This window comes from Canis lupus, chromosome 15, assembly GCF_011100685.1.
Source record: "Canis lupus familiaris isolate Mischka breed German Shepherd chromosome 15, alternate assembly UU_Cfam_GSD_1.0, whole genome shotgun sequence".
Lineage (NCBI taxonomy): Eukaryota > Metazoa > Chordata > Mammalia > Carnivora > Canidae > Canis > Canis lupus.
The window spans coordinates 29,002,146-29,024,215 of record NC_049236.1 but is presented as its reverse complement, the minus strand read 5'-3'; the positions used below and the strand labels follow the sequence as shown (position 1 = coordinate 29,024,215).

General features: G+C 35.2%; 1 long non-coding RNA gene across 1 annotated transcript in view; it reads left to right on the top strand.

Moving 5' to 3' along the window:
* LOC111098893 overlaps positions 1-22,070 on the top strand; it is a 353,549-nt gene that overhangs the window by 152,157 nt on the left and 179,322 nt on the right. The window contains exon 3 of the long non-coding RNA XR_005369941.1: positions 5,989-6,033. This is a non-coding gene — a long non-coding RNA (uncharacterized LOC111098893). The remainder of the gene's footprint in view (positions 1-5,988; positions 6,034-22,070) is intronic.

Sequence of the window (22,070 nt, the reverse complement as noted above, 5' to 3'; positions counted from 1 at the left end):
ATAGTTCTCTATTTTTTTAAATGTATCTTCTTTGGAATTATTTACATATCATTGTAAATTTTTACTGGAATAGTTAACTTTGTCTCTGTTGATTCTATAATCCTTGTAGTTGAGATGAGCTTATTAGTGAATGGTTTAATTAATCTAAACAGGATATTAATAAGGCTGTTTTCAGGTTTACTTTGTATTCATGAGAGTGAGACTTAAAACAAGGAAGAAAGAACTGTTTTACAGTTATATAGCTATAACCTTAACAATACATTGTCCTGAATACACTTAATATACATATATTGATTATGTATCTTGAAAATTCAGATTATAAGCAAAAAAGTGAAATTGTTTATTTCCATCAAAATTGTAAATTTAAAAAGAAATATTTGATATAAAATCACTGATATGTTTTTGAACAAAATTCTCAGAAACGAATAGAACACATATTAAATAGGAAAGGAAAATCTTAGGTCAAAATTATTAATACAGATGCATGTTTCTAATGTTTCTAAATACTAGCAAACTAAATCCAGTTATACATTAAAATACACACAGACAGTTTTAACTCCATGAATGGTTAGATGGTTTAACATTAGGACATCAGTCAATATTATTTTGAAGAATATTTTGGAATAAAAGAATTTTAAAAACCCAGAAATGATATGAAGAATACTATAAAACCTTAATTGAGGATATAAAGACCTGAAAAATGAAAATAGGTTTCATTCTTGGATAGGAAGACTAAATTTCAAAAATATTATTTCTAAAACAATAACAACAACAATAAAATAATTAAAAACAATCCAAACTAGAATTTCAGTACTCTCTTTGTTGTCTCTGTTTTTCTCCTTTTAGAATTAGGTAGAATAAATTAATATCCAAGTGAAGAACAAATTCAGGAGAATATCTAGCAGACAGTGAAAATGAGATAGGCTTCTTGGCATAGCATCAGAACTTTAAAATTGGGCAATCTGGTCAATACACTTTTGATGTAGAGATAAGAAAATAGTTCAGTGTCACAAAAGAGAGAATCCAAAATTAGAAACAATTATGCATTCGGCATGACTTCTGACTCAATTAGATGCTCTTTTATTTGGAATTGATGAAAAGATTCACAAGACACACTATGTTCCCAATTTATGTTGCTGAATCAAGGATACAGCAGGCAATAGAACTCTAGTAGATCAGTAGTTGCAGCAGGGGTTTCATAGTCTGTCAAACTCAACTTACTGGCCATGCCATTACATGGAGCACATTTGGTTGCAAGAAATGTGTTGGAAACTTGCATGGACTGATTCAATTCGGGGGTGCTTACTGATCTTATTGTACTTACCACATATTTTCTATGAGAAAACTTGTCAACTTAATTCCTCTGAATTGCAAACTGTAGATCATTCATTAGGCATTTTAGTACTGACAATTATGATGACTAGATATAATCTAAATATGCCATATTTATCTTAATTTAGCACATCCCAGGCAAATTCAAGATCATACCTCCAGACATCTCTGGGTCTAGGAAGGGCTTCTTGGTCATCGCTATTGATACATTAGGCTGGTAATATTTCCCTGGAGGGTCCTGGGACAGGGATGTCCTGTGCATTGTAGAATGTGTAGCAGCATCTCAGGGCTCTCTTCTCTAGGTTGTGGGAGCCCTAAATGTCTTCAGAGGGCAAAATCACCCCCATTTGGGAACTACTGATTTGGCAAAAAAGTTCTATTAACAGCTTACCCTTACATTTTATAGTAGAAGTTAACATTTGACAAAGGTAATAGTTTAATTCAGTAGGAAAAAGATGGATTAGTTAATAAATTGTGCTAACACAACAGGCTATTTGGGATAAGTAAAAGTGGACTCATTTGCCACATAAAATGATAAAATGTAGAAGGGGCAAGTAATTAAATAGTAAACATAACGTTACTAAAGACTGTGAGAAATATAGTTAATAATATGCAAAATATAAAAGTAAGAGAAATCTTTCTATTCAAGACTGGAAATTCATAGACCAGTAAGAGGAACTATTGACATGTTGACCATATTCTGATTTTTAAATCCAGCATACCAAAAACACAATACACAAAGTCTATTTAAATCAAACTGTAGATAAAATATTAGGATATAGGTACAAAGGATTAAGGTATATAACATACAGACATGTATATAATAAAACAAAAATACAAATATGTAGGGACAAATATGAATAAGCTTTTTGGAACAAATCCAAAAGGCCAGAAATCTTATAGATACCTAACTTTAGTAGTAGTTGAATAAATGCAAATTCAAGTAATAAAAAGTATTGTTTGTAGTATCCATATTGTTAAAAATTAAAACGATAATACAAACATCACTACTATGACTTTATAGGATCATATCCCTATGGCTTTGGAACAATGAATTTTTTTAACATGCCTTTAAAAACACCACAATGGTATAGCTTATTAATTTTAGTACGCTAAATTTTAAAATTATATAAAAGAAAGAAAACACAAAGTTTTCAAAAGGTAGAAATTGAAAAAAGATATTTACAGAACATGTAATAAAAACCAAGAAAAACATTGATGTTCAGAATTCAGCAATGCACACACACATCAACAAGGAAAACTTATGAAGTCTGATAGAAAACCTAGCAAATGATATGAACAGGTGATACACAGAAAAAAAGAAGCTTTAGTGGCCAATACCAGTGATAGAAGCATTTGGCTTTACTAATAATTAAGAAGATAAAAAATAATAAAATATGACAAAATATTTTTCTTCTGTCAGTGTTTTATTTGGAGTAAGTTATGCTCAGAGACTGAGATTTATTTTTGCCAATAATTTATTTAACACAAGTTCACTGTAAGAATTATAATTATTAATAGTAATATTTTATAAGCTAATATAGCATACAAGATAGTTTCTCTTCATAAGGTGATGAAGAAATAGCAAATTGTAAACCAATAATAGATTAATTACACTATTGTGCTAGGAAAAGGAGAAATGAAAAAAATAAAGTCCAAATTTACTTGAGGTGTAACTTTTTATGAGTTGGTTCTTGGTAGAGTCACTGCTTCCAGCTAAAAGCTGGGCATCAACTTTTGTCCTGGGTCCCTTCCTCCTGGAGCACATAGCTAGTGGGCAGTGGCACCAGTGTTGGCAGGCAAGTGAGGTGCTCTGAAGATTATTACTCGAGAGACCATTACACAGTTGACACCGCTTCCCATAGGAGTAGCCTCACTAAGGCAAGAACAGATACACCTTCTGGTCCTGAGACTGCTTCATGATTTCACACCATTGCCAATTAAAAGTAGCCTGGCCAAGGAGTATCTGGCTGGCTCAGTACAGCATGCAACTCTTGGTCTTGGGGTTGTGAGTCTGAGTCCAGTGTTGGATGTAGAGATTACTTAAACATAAAATCTTTAAAAAGAAAAAAAAAAAGTAGCCTGGCTAAGGCAGGAGCAATTATCTCAAGATCTTTGGAGAACTATTCAGATCAGCAAAGAGTAGCCTTGGCTAGACCTAACACTCTAAGTTCTCACAAATCCTTATTATTTGGAATTCAAATGTCCATTATGTTTCTTCCATTTGTTCTTATTGAAAAGACCCTCTTCTCAATACTATTCTTCCAAATATTATTATTTTTTAAATATTTCATTTATTTATTTGAGACAGAGGGCAAGTATGGTGGGGGGGGGGGGTGTCGTAGGGACAGAAGAGCCGCGGACTTCCTGCAGAGCAGGGAGCCTGATGTGGGGCTCTATCCCAGGACCCAGAGATCATGACCCGAGCTGAAGGCAGACTCTTAACTAACTGAGCCACCTATATGCCCCATCTTCCAAATATTCTTATTGATAAATTGCTGATAGCACCTATCAACAGTTGAGCTATTGAGAACTTTTTGACAACTACAAATGTTGAGTTAAAAAAATCCTGATACAGCTTCCTTAATGTAAACAAATTCACCCTTAGATTCAAAACAACTTTACTTAAGTTATAAACAAATGTATTTGAAATCATAGCAAGCCAATACACAATAATCCACTCTTTTATTCTAAATCACTAATTTATATGGATCCTAAGGACCTAATGTCCTTTACAAATTTAAGTTCACATATATATCAGTTCACCCTGTGATTGTAAAATACTTATTGTCTTTGGGATCCCTGGGTGGCGCAGCGGTTTGGCGCCTGCCTTTGGCCCAGGGCGCGATCCTGGAGACCCGGGATCGAATCCCATGTCAGGCTCCCCGTGCATGGAGCCTGCTTCTCCCTCTGCCTGTGTCTCTGCCTCTCTCTCTCTCTCTCTCTCTCTCTCTCTCTCTCTGTGTGACTATCATTAAAAAAAAAAAATACTTATTGTCTTAATCACACTCAATTTTATTTTGTGTGTAATTTTCTTTTGACACATATTTTTTACACCATAGGTTAATGACCAACTTAAGCAACCATATTCCTAGTATTATTAGCATAAGTGTAGCAAATAACCCCTTAACATGGCACCATATTCAATCACTAAATAACCAAGAGTGGAGCTTCTTAAAAAGCTATTAAACTTCCTTGACAAGTACATTATCATGTAAATATTATTTTTTTTAAACTCCAGAGGACACAGACTTGCATAGCACGATTGAGCACATCTTCATACACCATAACATCAAAATTGAAGGCTGTCATTGTTTTACAGAATGCCATGTTTTTGTTCTCTTTTCAGTTCCTCCTAATTATTTTGACTTTATTAGTTTCATTTTCCAAATGTTCTTTTACTTGTCTTAATTTTTCTAATGTATGATTTACATTTATTAAATTAATTTTAGGAAGCTCAATGTGAAATATTTCTCCAGTTTCTAAATAGTTCTTCTATTGACCGTGAACAGTATCTTTTTCCTTCTGTTGTCACATTTATTACCTATGCTGCTTTCACACATTCTATCACATTATGTATCTTTTTTCTCTTTGACTCCAATAGGTGAGGGTAAGTTTGGTCTTAAAGCATACTATTGTCCAGTGTCCCATATTAAATATAACTAGTTAGGGAAACCTCAAGGTCTTAGTCATGGGTACTTGTAACATAGGTTTATCCAAAGATGTAGCAGTGACAAAGGTATTTTGGTTCCATTTCATTAAAATATCCTTATGAACGTGTGTTTCTTCTATGATATGGGAGCTTTCTGTGGCTTGTAGACTCCTCTCTCCCTTTTGATATTGGGGAACTGCAAAAATGTGGCAACCCAAAGTCATGTTTCTTTTTTACATACCAATATTTTAATTTCATAGTTGCCCAAGGAATCATAACTAGTGGGATGTGGTTGAATTATTTATTCTAGTTCTGGTTGAATTATCTATTATCTCAAGTAACTATCGTGCTCCAAGATTCTAGCTTTTTAAGAATGTTCCATATATAAACCAATCTTAACAGCAACAATTGACAATCTACTCTTAGAGAAACAACTTTATATCATTTTTTTAGTATTTCATTATATTTAGTGTTTTCTCCAACTGCTTTATGCAGAATTTCTGCTCTATTTACTTCTGTCAAAATTTATTTGTGTTTTGTAATATATTGCTAATTTTATCCATCTGTGTACACAACAAAGACAAAACTGCCTTTGCGTGAATGTTTGTTTATTGAGATTGTTTGGTTTCAAAGTCTTTAAAATGTGATGTAATTTGGTTGATTTGGAATTCAGAAAAAAATGACTGCCATTTTGTCTCCAATTAAACCTCCCACCAGTCCAACAAGGAGCTCTAAAATTGGGCATAAATAAAGATGGATAAACTGAGCACAGTTTGGGGCTTTATATCTGACTAGAAAATGTTGTATATTAAATAAAAGGTATTGGCTACTATTTTAAGTTTCTGTGTAACCATGAGAGGCTTTTTAATTTCCCATGTTCTAGAGGTAGATATCTGTGGAGAGATAGAAGCCTGATGTATATTACCAAGGATAATGATACATGTTATATGCCAAGCTTCCTATGCATCCTCTGTACACCTTACAAAGTATCTCTGTTCTTTTAGAGTCTGGACATTGCATCCATGGATCTATTGTTAATCTCCTAATAGGTGAGTATAAGTTGGGGGTATAGTCAATGATCAATATTTGGCCTACTTATATTTAAAGATACATTTAAAGATTGTCAAATCACTATGTTGTACATGTGCAACTAATGTAATATTAAATGCCAACCATACTTCATTAAAAACAAAGATATAATTTCCCAATTGTCATCACGTGGATGTTCTATGACAATGTTTATTCCCAAAGTATCATGATTACCTATGGCTGGATCTACATATTTAGCATTCCCTGTGGTAAGCTCACTTCCATTATTTTTTAGTGGCTTTTCTAGGTTGTCCCCAATTTTTTAATTTAATATTTTACTTCTCATTATTTTTTTTACTAGTCATCTATTTATTATTCCTGTTTTCTGTTCCATAAATGGAGCATAATTCTGTTCCATTTGGCAGTTTTTTAATATATTACTATAAAGGTTTTTATACTGATATGACCATACTCCTGCCCACCATGTAGTGGCATTTATATGTATATTATCTTTTATATATCCAAATGCATGCATTACATATTAATTTTGAGATTCCCATCTCATCACTAGAGGAACAATCTGTCTGGGTTCATATTCACAATACCTGTATGTCATGTCATATATTCTATTCAAGAACATGTAGTTTGTACAATTTAAAGTTCAATATATGACCTTAGGCATGGGCCACCATAATTTGGTGCATCCTAACATGGTAACTTAGTACTATCTTGGAAAGGGAAGGTCAAGTCATAGTATATGGATGGTACCAAAGTATCTATGTATGTGTTTTGTTTTGGAAACAAAATTATAGTTTATTTTCATTCAATTTGGATATGAAAGGTCTGATACAGTTTGGTTCTGTGGAAACATTGTATAACATCATACCATGTAGAGGAAGTACATACAGCAACTTGTGCCAGTTTACCCAGTCTTCATCTTCATAACTGCGTTAATATTTGTCTGTGTATGAATTAATACCTGTCTTCTCTCTGGGTTAACAGACTGTTTTGTTTTGATCGTGTTTTCTGGTCTATAGTCATCTCTATAGTAACTGCTAAATAGAAAGGATCTTTCTGTTATACACTGCAATATGACTTTGCTTTCTGAAAATCCTGATTGGCATTGAAAGAGTTTTTGATGGGTTAGGTCATGTTTGTATGTCTCATAATTTAAGATCATCAAGATTAATGGGACATCCCCATGTGTTGCCAATTTAGCTTGGAGTATACAGGAGAATCATTATATATATTTTAAAAAATATTTTCAGAGTTAGAATTTAGTCATTCATCATTTGCATATAACACTCAGTGTTCATTACATCAAGTGCTCCTTAATGCCCATCACCCAATTATCCCTTCCTGTCACCCACCTCCCCTCCAGCAACCCTCAGTTTGTTTCCTAGAGTTCAGCATTTCTTATGGTTTGCCTCATTTTCAATTTTCATCTTATTTTCTTTTTCCTTCCCTTCTTCCATCATTATATTTTCAAAGAACATGTAAGAGTTAAAGAATTCTGCTAGAGATATAGCAATAGATGTCTCATATATAGTTATATTGCCATGATAAAACAGTTTTAGGCCATTCTGTGACATAAAGTTTAACCTTTTTGCCATTAATGCCATTATATTTTGACGGGACTCTTAAGTAAAGATGTTGTTTATATGGAAGTGGAGATAGTTTATTTCAGGTAGCTTTTTTGGTGGAATCAGTAATGTCTTATTAAATATATGTATTGGTATGGTAGTATTGTCCCCATCATTTTCATAATAAAGACTATCATTATCATCATTATCATGTTTCCCCACCTTATCTCATGCAAATATCCATTGCCACGTAGCTAAGTGATATAATCCTTTGGATGATGTCTCTAAATACCAATCATATGTCCTGTGAGTGTTGGGTTATGGTTCTGTGTATGTCATTAGCATTGTCATTTTATGCCCTGCCAACTGATAAATTGATTCAAAGAGCATCCTGCAAGGGTGAAAGGGTGCTGCATTTTTACAAATGCATCTTTAGGATTTGTGTATACAGAGCACATATAGTCTCCTTTATATATATTTAATATCTCTGCTCATATTCCACCAGTGTGGCAGATGAATATTTCTTACTGCATGCTTAATTCTTTTATAGCATAGGATATTGAATTGATGGTTATATTTTTCTGCATAGTAGTTTAAATGTATTTTTTATTAAGTAAATTCTAACCTCGAATGTGGGGCTTGAACTCATGACCCCACGATCAAGAGTTGCATGATCTAGTGTCTGAGCCAGCCAGATGCCCTAAACATATTTTCTTTTTTTTTTAAGTTTTTATTTATTTATTTATTCATGAAAGACACACAGAGAGAGAGAGAGAGAGAGAGAGAGAGAGAGACAGGCAGAGGGAGAAGCAGGCTTCCATGCAGGGAGCCCGATGAGGGTCTTGATCCTAGGTTTCCAGAATCATGCCCTGGGCTGAAGGCAGTGCTAAACCGCTGAGCCACGCAGGCTGCCCTAAACATATTTTCTAAGATATCCTTATTAGTGTATGTGTATGTGGCAATTTTTGTAATTTCTTGTAGCTATGCTTGGGCTATTGCTAAAGCCAAATATTTGCCTTGATATTGCATAAGACTGATTTACTGGGTAAAAATCAGTGGTAATTCTGAGAGGGCTAACTTGAGATATTTCACTTTTGGATGAAGTAGGAGATATAGCTGTGCTAGAACTGGGTGCTGAGGCTACAGAGGGTGAAGCATAGACTTTTCTCCATTAAACAGAAGATAATAAGCAATTTAAGAAACACATAGTGTTTGGGGATATTGAATGGATAGGTAAGTAGTCTCCAAGTTCTAGATGAGCAAGAGCAGCAAGTTGGCCTAGTAAATAAGTAGCCATAAGATTTGGAAATGGTCTTGGCTGTGGGTATACAAGTACCCATTTTGCATATTCAGCATCTACTCTTCTGCAATAAAATGCTAGCACACAAAGTGAATCAGGAATTAAATTGGGGTTATTTTCACAAAATATTTGTCATATGTCTAATGTTGCACTCAATTCAGTAAGCCAAGGTAGAGATAAAAAATAAAGTATCTAGGTGAGTTGGTGTGTTTGCTAGGTTATAATACCAAGAGACATTTATTAGATCAGGTCAATCTTCATCCTCTGAGTTGTCTGATGTAATAGCGTCATTGCTCAGGATCCATGCTGATTTGGGGGAGATTGAAATGGAAGTTTCCACTGCTTTATCAGCTTCCTACAATACAAGGTTTCTCCCTTCATCAAAGGTATCTCAGTTAACAGATGATGCTGATGGCAAAGGTTAGGGTGGAAAGGTTGAGTTGGTGATTGTCACAAGAATGACAATCTGTGGGAGAAGGGAAGATAATCACAATGGTAAAGCTGTGCCTTGACCAGAGGGTGAACTCCAGTTTGGAGCAGTTGAACAACTGCTATTGTTGGTGCTATTCATGGAGTATCCATAGGTGCAATGAGTATGGTACCTAGTAGTGGGCAATAGGCAAAATAGTGTGTCTATCCTATACTGACCCACCTAGTAATGTTTATAGTGTTCAAGATGCATAGCGGGTTCATACCTGCAAAATCAAGATAGTGTCCTATAAATTTCTAATTATTTCTCATTGATATTCTTGTCACTCAAGGGAATCAATAGTTATAATGGCTATTACTTCCAGTATTGCACTGAATGTAATTGTCCTTTATCATGCCAGGCTAAATATTAGGCATTTGGTAATGATGCTGTACAAAAATGTGTCTGATACTTGATGGCTTGCCATCATATATGGAGTAAATATCAGTGTTTTTGTGTCTGCATTCAATGCTGATACAATAAAAGGTGATGTTTTTCATACTTGAAATTTTTATAAAGACATCATGTTATTTTCTTTCATTTGCTGTAGTGTGTTTTGTCCCTTGTTCACCCAGCAGGTTTTATTTGTGGTAGATGCTATAATTTCACTGACATTATATGTATCATTATGTTTTTATTTTTTTTATTTTTTATTATTGATATGGTTGGATTTATTTATTTATTTATTTATTTATTTATTTTTTAATAATAAATTTATTTTTTATTGGTGTTCAATTTACCAACATACAGAATAACACCCAGTGCTCATCCCGTCAAGTGCCATTATGTTTTTAATTAACACTTTCCCCTTAAACTTAGTGTGAGGTGCTGTTAGTGGTTATTTTTAGTTTTGTGGATTATTGCATATAGATTCTATAGTTGCTTTACCATTAGTTATATATATATATATATATATATATATATATATATATATATATATATATAAATGGGTTAATGACTGTGCTGCTTACCATATTACTTTAGTCTAGGGCTTTCATGTCTAGATTGTTTATAAGCTATCTAAGATTTTGTTTAAGGAAGCCATTATACCTTTCAATTGATCCAAAGGCAACTGGATTGTAAGGTGAGTGGAAGCTTCTCATTATGCTCTGGTCTTTTGCCCAATCTTGATGCCAATAAGTCCACAGTGACTATGGACTTAAGCACTGCAGGACCCCAAATTTTACCCAGGTACCAATCTTGTATTATTTTTCCTATGAAGCAGGTTCCCTAGTCTGATTCTGTATGGATAGGATAGCAAGCAATTAATATTTCCAATGTTCTAATGGTGAATTTTTGATCATTATTTCTGTAGGAATAGAATACAATAATGCATGCATATGATTTACTCTCTGACATAAACAAGGGTCTTATGTAATCAATTTGTATAATTTGGAAGGATTTATCAGGCTTAACTTTGCTGTTTTGATTAAATATTCCCAGGCTTTAAATTTTCTACAATACTTGCATTTTTAAAGTGATGCTATGAATATTTAATTGGTATATATATATATGTTTTTGTTTTTAACCATAGTGCCATGTATGCCTGGGTGTCCCTTTTGGTTATATGTCTATATAATACTGTTGACCTTTGAACAACATGGGCTTGAATTGCATGGCTTCACTTATATGTGGATTTTTTTACATTACAGTACTGTAGATATGTTTTCTATATTCCTTATTATTTTCTTAAAATTTTTTTCTCTAGCTTACATTATTGCCAGAATATAGTATATATCAGATATAACATACCAAATAGTGTTAATTGACTATTTATATTATAAATTAGGCATTGAGTCAATAGTAAGTTATGTTTTAATTATAACAGTAGGTTAAGTTTGGGGAGAATCTTAAGTTATAGATGGAATTTTCACTGTGCAAGGGATTGTTGCCCCCAACCCCTGCATTTTTCAGAGGTCAAATGTAATTCTATCAATTGACATATGTATCCTTTTATGTTTTATCATCCATTGTTCCTTTAGTTTATGCATATTTTTATTAGACTTTTTTTTAGAATCATTGTGGGTTTTGTGTCATAAAGTGTAGGAATTCTCACCTCATTAGTTTCTTTAGTGGTTTACCTACCTGATTATTGTACTTCCTTACCATAGAGTCATCTCTGGTGAGCTGAGACACATATGATAATTATGGAGATGTAAGTTTGCACTGTTTTCTGCCATATGTCCTTACTTTATGTGTTCTTAGTTCCTATTTTCCAGTCATTTTTTTCTCCGTATTTTTGACCAGATAGCTATCTCATTAGCTACTACCCAAGAGTTTGAGAAAAGATTCATTCTGGGTTCCCTTAACAGATTTTTCAATTGCAAGTTTTATGGCTTTTAGCTCAGCCCATTATACTGGTTCTCCCAAGCTTGATTCTGTCAAACTTTGACCATCATTAGTCCTTAAGGGCACAGTTCCCACCATATTTGGGATGGTATTATGGAGACTGATCCATCTTTAAACCATGCATTTTTTTGTTTGTTTTTTTTTAGTTCTATAGGCAAGGATGGTCCTCACTGCTCAACTTCTTAGGCTTGAACAGGCTTACCCTTTGGAAAATCTGGTGAACCCACTATTGGCATTGCTAAGACTTTTCTCAGTTAGTGTAGAGCATCTGTTGCTGGCTCTGTATTTTGTAGGGCCTCATAGAGTGCCCAAATGAGCCTTGATGCCAATCCACAGTGACTATGGACTTAAGCACTGCAGGACCCCAAATTTTACCCAGGTGGGTTTTTTTTTTTATTTTTTTAAATTTTTATTTATTTATGATAGTCACAGAGAGAGAGAGAGAGAGAGAGAGAGAGAGAGAGAGAGGCAGAGACACAGGCAGAGGGAGAAGCAGGCTCCATGCACTGGGAGCCCGACGTGGGACTCGATCCCGGGTCTCCAGGATCGCGCCCTGGGCCAAAGGCAGGCGCTAAACCGCTGCACCACCCAGGGATCCCTACCCAGGTGGGTTTTTAACTAGGAAGTTTCCATAGTTTGAAAATAGATACCAACCAGTTGGTACCTATTGATGTTGCAAACCTTTAAGTGTATAGGCGCTTTAGTTTGTGTATAGAGTCCTCACTGGCTCGGGCCAATGTGTTTTTAATAGTTCTGACAGCATTTTTAAATAACTAAAGGCTGCCTCTTCAGTCTTTGTCCAACTCCATTCCCTACTCTTCCTAGTTATTTCATAGATATGTCTTAATATTATCCCCATATGTGGTATGTACTTTTTCCAATACCCAAACATCCTATTACTTTCTGAGCTCCTTCTTTTGGGGTAAGAGTTAGTATGCTGTCTATACTGTTTATGACTCGGTTTCATATTTTTCTACTTTCAGGGGACCAAATTATACCTAGAAATTTCACTGCAGTTCGAAGTCTTTGAATCTTACCTGGATTGATTGTTCATTCTCTGAGTGTAAGGAATTCAGTTAACTCTATTTTTACCTTACCCTGGTCTTCCAAATTGTTACCATAAGTGAAGATATCATCATTATAAGAAATGATGGTTTGTATGTGTGCTGTTTTCCTGAAAGGTCTGATGATCTTATCTTAAAACGTTAAGGACATTAGTGGACCGTTAAAGTATCCCTGTGGTAACAGTAAAGTGATATTGTGTATCTTCCCATGTGAATGCAGTCATAGGCTAGCTTTTCTCATCAATTGGTAGCTATATCAAAGAATATGTCAAATCAATTTATTACCATAATAAGTTCTGGGTCCAGTCATGATATTCTTTATTATAATGCCTGTTAATAATTTTAGGAGAAGTTTATTTAATTTTAGGAAAATGTTTATTTAATTCCTATGATCTATTAGATATATGATTTATATGATCCATCTGGCTGTTTAACAGTCCATATTAGGTTATTATATGTTGAAGTATTAAGCATGATAATTTGTTTTTTTAGGAGTTCCTGAATTTTTTCCTCAATTTGATTATGTTTTTCCTTAAGATAAATTGAGGTGTATTTATTCTCTTAGATGGGTTGGGTATTTAATTGTAGTCCATTTTACTATAGTATTTTTTGATATGTTTATGTCTTTATTATTCACATGGTGTCCTATTACATGCATTCCCAGGATGTTTTCTAAATTGGGTCCTATAAAGAACTTTGCCTTGGCTGATGGTCTGTCATCAATTGTTAGGAATCTATATATTCAGATTCCTGGGGTTAACTTTCCTACTAATACTACAATCTTGTCTTCTGATATTCCTCTTATTGGGATGTCCCTGAATCATCATTACTTGGGATCCTGTGTTCAATATCATAATAGTATATGAAGTCTTTTTATTAACGAAGGTCTTTTTTTTTTTTCTAATTGAAATGGTCACTATAATATAAGGACAATTGTCTCTGACTTTGGCCAGGAGATGGAATCTACTGAGTTCCTATTGAAGGTCACTGGACTTTTTCTCTTTCTCTCCTCTTTTTGTCAATGACTCGTCTATTAATAGGACTAAGTTTCCTGAATGGGTTGTCATAAATGGGTTAGAGAGTCTATTTTCTGTAGGTGTATTTCCTCTAAAATATTGGTTCTTTCTGTTTCTCTGCCTCTGTAAGTAGTTTCTGAGTTTCTATTTGAGTTTCTGTTTTTATAATTTTTTAAGACTCTATTTCCTTATTAATGAGACATACACACACACACACACACACACACACACACACACACACAGAGGCAGAGACACAGGCAGAGGGAAAAACAGGCTCCATGCGAAAGCCTGATGCAGGACTCGATCCCAGGTCTCCAGGATCAGGCCCCGGGGCCAAAGGTGGTGCTAAACCGTTGAGCCACCCAGACTGCCCTGTTTTTATAATTTGAATTGAAGAGTGGTGGTCTGAATGATTTAGGTAGCCTAGGCCAGGTAGGCCTATGGGTTTGCTTCTAATAGGCTATTTACATTAGGTATAGTCCTGTTTTATCTATATACATTAGTGTTAAAACCATAGCTTTTATCTGGACTCAATTCTTTAGCTATTCTGATCAAGTCAAAGAGTTTTCCTGCATTTATTGCACTTGTAAATATCATGAATATGCTGTTGTGTCCTTCAGGGGCACAGATTTTAGGATGGACTTTTTAATTTGTTCTGTTGTTTCTGTATATAGCAATGAGGGTGTCTATCCCCTATCATAAATCATAGTCAAATGTCCTAATTTCATTATTATATTAGTAGTTTCCCCTGCTGTTTTCCATGGAGATGTTGTAAGGGATAATACATTACTTATAGGCCATCTTAATCTCTAGGTGCTGCTACCCTGCCAGAGATCTTTGTATATTAGTATAATTTTCTCCAAATACTCTAAGGTGTTGATTAAATTTAGCATGAGTGGCAATGCATCCAAGTTACACAATCTGCTCCTGTGAGGATCAAGTCCTCATTTGGCCTATAAATCTAATAGCCATTGGTTTTCTGTGTCCAAATCAGTTTGTTGGAATTCTATCCTGATTTTTGTCATCTCTTATCTAGTATAGGCTGTCTGTTCAGTAACTCTGACTGGTTCTACATTATCATTTGTTGTTTTGTCTATTCTCATGGGCCTAATTTCTAGTAGGCTAAAGTTACCATAGTCAAAGGGTTATAATAAGCATCATTGTCTTTGGGGTGCGGATTAGTGCTCTTAGGAATAAGAGTCTGTGTTTCTTCATACTCTGGAGATTACCTTTTGGGCTATAGCCTTTCCTTTCTATATGTCTGCATCTACGTTGCTGATTGCTCCTAATAAGAGTGCTGGAATTTCTTCCTTATTTGCTTTTTTTACTATAGCATATAACTCACTGGTCCAACATCTGGAGTTCCCTTACATTTTTGTCCAAAGCAAATTTTTGATATGTCTTTAGGGATCCTAAACCCTTTTGAATGATTTTAGTAGTGTTAATAAGTGAAGCATATTCTCTATTGTCCTTCTGCCTTTCACAACAGTGTTCAAAGCATGCTTTATGATACAGATGCTTAATAAAGTATTCCAAATCATTTTTAATATGGTAAAGTAATATTAAGATAACTATTGTGACCAACATCAGAGTCCAAACTATAATAGCTTTATCAATTTTGTTCATTTACTAGATGTGTATAGTTTCAGTAAAAAGCCATAAATAGTAAATAGCATATTAAGTTTAAAGTTTGTCAATCCAGTAACAGGCATTAGCAGATTTTGATCAATAATAAATTTAGCATAATTTACCAACCTGTATTTCAAATTTGGCATAGAGAATGGTATATCCTGAAGCAATGACCAATTTTAATTATTATAGGCTTGGGTTGGGCTGCCAACTATGCTAGTCATTTTGTTTGGGCCAAATTATGCTCAGAGACTTAAGATTTGTCTTTGCCAATAATTTATTTAGCATAGGTTTACTGTAGAAATTATTGTTTATACTAGTAATATTTCACAAGTCAGTAGTATATAGGATAATATTTCTTAATAAGCCAATGAAGAATAACATACTCCATACCTGTGATAGGTTAATTACACTATTGTTTCAGGAAAAGGAGAAATGAAAGAAATAAAGTTCAAATTTAGTTGAGGTGTATTTTTCTATCAGTTGATTCTTTTTTTTTAAATAATTTATTTTTTATTGGTGTTCAATTTTCCAACATACAGAATAACACCCAGTGCTCATCCCGTCAAGTGCCCCCCTCGATGCTCGTCACCCATTCACCCCCACCTCCCGCCCTCCTCCCCTTCCACCATCCCTAGTTCGTTTCCCAGAGTTAGGAGTCTCTCATGTTCTGTCTCCCTTTCTGATATTTCCTACCCATTTCTTCTCCCTTCCCTTCTATTCCCTTTCACTATTATTTATATTCCCCAAATGAATGAGAACATATAATGTTTGTCCTTCTCCGATTGACTCATTTCACTCAGCATAATACCCTCCAGTTCCATCCACATTGAAGCAAATCGTGGGTATTTGTCGTTTCTAATGGCTGAGTAATATTCCATTGTATACATAGACCACAGCTTCTTTATCCATTCATCTTTAGATGGACACCAAGGCTCCTTCCACAGTTTGGCTATTGTGGCCATTGCTGCTATAAACATCGGGGGCAGGTGTCCCGGCGTTTCATTGACTCTGTATCTTTGGGGTAAATCCCAGCAGTGCAATTGCTGGGTCATAGGGCAGATCTATTTTTAACTCTTTGAGGAACCTCCACACAGTTTTCCAGAGTGGCTGCACCAGTTCACATTCCCACCAACAGTGTAAGAGGGTTCCCTTTTCTCCGCATCCTCTCCAACATTTGTGGTTTCCTGCCTTGTTAATGTTCCCCATTCTCACTGGTGTGAGGTGGTATCTCATTGTGGTTTTGATTTGTATTTCCCTGATGGCAAGTGATGCAGAGCATGTTCTCATGTGAGTGTTGGCCATGTCTATGTCTTCCTCTGTGAGATTTCTGTTCATGTCTTCTGCCCATTTCATGATTGGATTGTTTGTTTCTTTGGTGTTGAGTTTAATAAGTTCTTTATAGATCTTGGAAACTAGCCCTTTATCTGATATGTCATTTGCAGATATCTTCTAAAATCAATATTTCCAACTAAAATCTGGACATCAGCTGCTGTTATAGTCCCTTGATGCTGGGCACACAGCTAGTGTGCAGTGACACCAGTGTTACCAGGCAACGTGGGCTGCTATAAAAGTTATTACTCGAGAGATCATTGCATAGTTTGCATTACTGCCTATAGGGTGTAGCCTTGTCAAAGCAGCAATGGATGTCCCTTCTCTTCTTGAGACTGCTGCATGATTTAATGCCATTACTGACCACAGGTAGCCTGGCCATGACAAGAGCAAAGGTTTCAAGATCTTTGGAGAGCTATTTAGATCAGCAAGGAGTAGACTTGCCCAGACTAGACACCCTTGGTAAGCCCTCACAAAATCTTGGTATTTAAAGTTTAAATGTACATTATATAATAGCCTTCTTTCTGTTTTTTCTTGATAAGTCCCCAGCAGCACCCATCAACAGTTAAATTACTGAGTGCATATTAACAACAGATGTTGATAACAACATCCTGACACAGCTTCCTCAATGTAAACAAATTCACTCAGATTCAAAACAACTTCACTTAAATCATAAAAAATAGATTTGAAGTAATAGCAAACCATTACACAACTGTCAGGTTGCCAAAAAATTGAAAAAAATTTACCAAGTAGTGATGAGTATGCAATGATATGAGAAAACTCACACACATTGCTTGTGGAAAGAAGCTTTCATAACAGTATGAATAATCATTTCAGGAATACCTAGTAAAACTGATAACAAAGATCCTTTATTATCCAACACTTTCACTTTTATGGTATTTTCTTTACTCATTTTCACATATACACAAAGATATATGCACAAGGATGTTCATAATAGTATTTCCTAAAATATAGAAACTTTAGATATAATCTCACTATCTGTATCCAGGAGAATGCACATAATTCAGCTTTTTCATATGACGGAATATTATTATCTGTATATAACACATGGGAATCATGTATCAAGACAGATAAGATTCCAAAAAATGTAATATTGGGTAAAAAACAAGTGGAAAAATATATTATTATGTAAATTTAAATGTTTTTGTTATATATATGTATGTAATATAGACATGATGCTCAGAAAGAATATGTTCAAATAAAAAATCTATCAAGAAAAAGGATAAAACTTAGTCTCTAAGATAGATATGTTCATTCATGCATTCATTTATTCACTTTACTATATAGGCAAGAGTATTTTAATGAATGCTTAACAATGTGTCAGGAACTATCCTAGGAGATGTGGATACATCTGTGAAAAAAAAAAAAAAAGAGGCATGTTATACCTTTTTTTGTATCGTGTGTGTGTGTGTGTGTGTGTGTGTGTGTGTTTCTGGTGAAATATTTACCACATTTATATCTTACAGGTTGGTACCTGTACATTTCATCTTTCTGTTGAAAGAACTGTATTAAGGGATGTTATGAGTTTATTTTAAAATCATTTAATATTTTATTTTACTTTATTTCACCATGATAGGTGTACTCTCTAATCCCCATCATCTATTTTACCCAGCCCCCAACCCACCTCCCCTATGTTAACCATCAGTTTGTTCTCTATAGTTAAGAATCTGTTTCTGTGTATCTGTGAATCTGTGTATGTGTGTGTTTGGGTCTCTCTCTTTCTCTCTTTGCTCATTTGTTTCTTATATTCCACATATGAGATCATATGGTACTTGACTTTCTCTAACTGATTTATTTCCCTCAGATTTATACTCTCCAGCTCTATGTTATTTTTTATGGCTAAATTATATACATACCACATCTTATTTATCTATTCATCTATGGATGGACATGGGCTGCTTTCACAGTTTGGCTATTGTAAATAATGCTGCAATAAACATAGGGGTACATGTATCCCTTTGAATGTTTTGGTACTTTTTGAGTAAATACCCAGTAATGTGATTCTTGGATTGTAGGGTAGTTCTATTTTTAATTTTCTGAGGAAACTCCATACTGTTTTCCACACCGGCTGTACCAATTTCCATGCCTACCAACAGTGCTCGAGGATTCTTTTTTCTCCATATCCTTACCAACATTTGTTGTTTCTTCTGGTTTTGATTTTAGCCATTATGACAAGTGTGACATGATACCTCATTGTGGTTTTAATTTGTATTTCCCTGATGATAAGTGATTTTGAGATCTTTTCATGTGTCTATCAGCCATCTGAAAGTCTTTTTTTTTTTTTTTTTTTTTTTTTTTTGAGAAATGTCTCTTCATGTCTTCTCATTTTTTAAATTGGATTATTTGTCTTTTGGGTATTGAGTTGTATCAGTTCTTATGTATTTTGAATACTAACCCGATATTGGGTATGTCATCTGCAAATTTCTTCTCCCAAAGTATAGTTTGCCTTTTAGTTTTGTTGATTTTTTCCTTTGCTGTGCAGAAGCTTTTTTCTTGATGAGGTCCCAATAGTTCATTTTTACTTTTGTTTTCCTTGCCTCAGGAGACGTATCTAGAAAAATGTTGCTATAGCTAATGTCAGAGAGATTACTGCCTGTGTTCTCTTTAAGGATTTTTATGGTTTGAGGTCTTACATTTAGGTCTTTAATCCCTTTTGAGTTTATTTTTTTGTGCGGTGAAAGAAAATGGTCTAGTTTCATTCATTTGCATGAGGTTATCCAGTTTTCCCAACATTATATGTTGAAAAGACTGTCTTTTTCCCATTGTATATTATTTCTTCTTTGTCAAAGACTGACCATATAATTGTGGGTTTATTTCTGGGTTTTCTGCTCTACTCTATTGACCTGTGTGTGTCTATTTTCATGCCAGTATCATAGTTTTATTACTATAAACCATATAAACCGTACTGTTTTATTATCACCACTTTGTAAATATAACTTGAAATTTGGAATTGTGATACTTCCAGTTTTGTTTTTCTTTTTCAAGATTGCTTTGGCTCTCTGAGGTCTTTTATGGTTTCATATGAATTTTAAGGTTCTTTGTTCTAGTACTGTGAAAAGCTATAGTATTTTTTAAAGATTTTATTTATTTATTTATTTATTTATTTATTTATTTATTTACTTACTTATTTATTTATTCATAAGAGACACAGAGAGAGGCAGAGACACAGGCAGAGGGAGAAGCAGGCTCCATGCAGAGAGCCCGATGTGGGACTCAATCCTGGGAGTCCAGGATCACGACCTGAGCTGAAGGCAGACCTTGAACCGCTGAACCACCCAGGCATCCCAAGCTGTTAGTATTTTGATAGAGATGTAATTAAATCTGTACATTGCTTTGGGTATATAGATATTTTAATAATATTTGTTTTTCCAACCCACGAGCATGCAACTAACTCTCTGTGTCTGTTTCTGTGTTAGAAAAAACTCAGCTACTTCTCTTGCTCTTTTTTTTTTTTTCTTAAGATTTTATTTATTTATGCATGAGAGACACAGGGAGAAAGAGAGGCAGAGACACTGGCAAAGGGAGAAGCAGGCTCCATGCAAGAAGCCTGACGTGGGTCTCGATCCTGAGTCCCCAGGATCAGGCCCTGGGCTGAAGGTAGCGCCAAACCGCTAAGCCACCCGGGCTGCCCACTTCTCTTGCTCTTAACAATGACAGCTTTATGAAGAAGAATTTGGCATAGAGTATGGTATATCCTGAAGCGCTAACCAATTTTAATTATTACTGATTTATGTTGAGCAGCAAACTATGCCAATTATTTTGTTTGGGCCTATTTGCCTATTGTGGGCACTGTTTGGTCCCTAGCAGGAGTAGGGTGCATCTTATTATCAAGGTGTGCAGTGATCTACTAGTGAAATGAGACTTGCCCCTGCTGCCAACAGAACTGAAGTCCCACACAACCCAAAGTTTAGAAGATGTGGTGTTGGCAAGGGTTGGCACCAATCTTCTGGGGGAAGAGCCTGCAGTGCTGGGACTGAGATGAGCATGACTGGGATGTGCTAAATTACTGAAGCACAGTGGTTGGGGTTTGGTACAGGCAAGTTAAGTAGCAGGTGTCAGCACTGAGCTGGTTCCCAGGTGTTTATGCTGGGGAGTGGGAGGAGAAAATAGTGCCAGCCAGCTCCTTTTAACTGAAGGAGTCTCCTGGTGACCCCTTCTCTCCAGGCCATGATCTAAGGTGAGTGTATTACTCTCCCTCCGGTCTGCTGGCTCTAGGCTGTATCTGCATGGGCTGTTTGTCACACTGTCTCTTTGGTGGAGACTCCATTTCCTACTGCTCTTTGGACTTTCCCAGAGAAAGACCGCCAATTTTTAAAATCCTAAGCTTTAAGTCTCGTGGGTTGTAAGAACTTAGGAAATATGGCCCCTCTCACTTTCAAAGATAAGTGTTATGGGGATGCATCCTGTCCATTCCTGGGCTCCCCGGTGTGAAAGTCTGCACTAGGCTGGGCTCTACACCATAGGCTCTCTCCCCTCTGTGAACAGCCATGGTCTGTTTTGCTCCCAGACTACACATTCACCATTCCTTCACTTCCTTCCATCTGGCCTCTTCCCCACCTTTAGCTTCAGAATTTATTCTGCTGGTCTTTGGGTCATTTTCTGGGTTATTTTTACACTGATGTGAGTATTATCTAGTTGCGTTTGTGGGACCAGGTAAACTTTGGATCCTCTTATCCTGCCATCTTCCCAGCTGGCTGAGATGACCTCATTTAAGCATCCATAGCTTTATGAGCTAAATGTTAATCTCACTTTACAAATTAGACACTAAGCCTTTCGGAAATTATGCAACTTGCCCAAAGTCAAACAGCAATTAGCAGTGGAGCTGGATTTGAACTCAGCTATCTGGTGCCAAATATGGATGTGTGACTTTCATGTAATACTATGGGGAAGAAAAGAGCTGGCACAGTTCTTGCTCTCGACTCCTCAGGGATGTGATAGGCTTTTTGACCTTGACTAGACTGCCTTGTCAACATTGCATTGACATTTACTAGCATAGAGATAATCAAGAAAGTCATTATCTAAGAATGTTTATTTATTTATTTTTTATTTTTTTATTTTTTTATCTAAGAATGTTTTGTCAGAATTTATCTGGTCTGTATTGATTGCTTATTATGAATACATTTAGAGTTATAGATTTATGGAATACAGTTGGTTGAAGAACAAAAGTATGTCATGTAAGCTCTCAGGCTGAATGACTGATAAAGCATAAACCACTTAAAGCCCAAATCGGAACAGCTTTCTTGTCCAACTCATACTGCGCACCTCCTTAGATCTTGTATGTTACTTTGAGATGA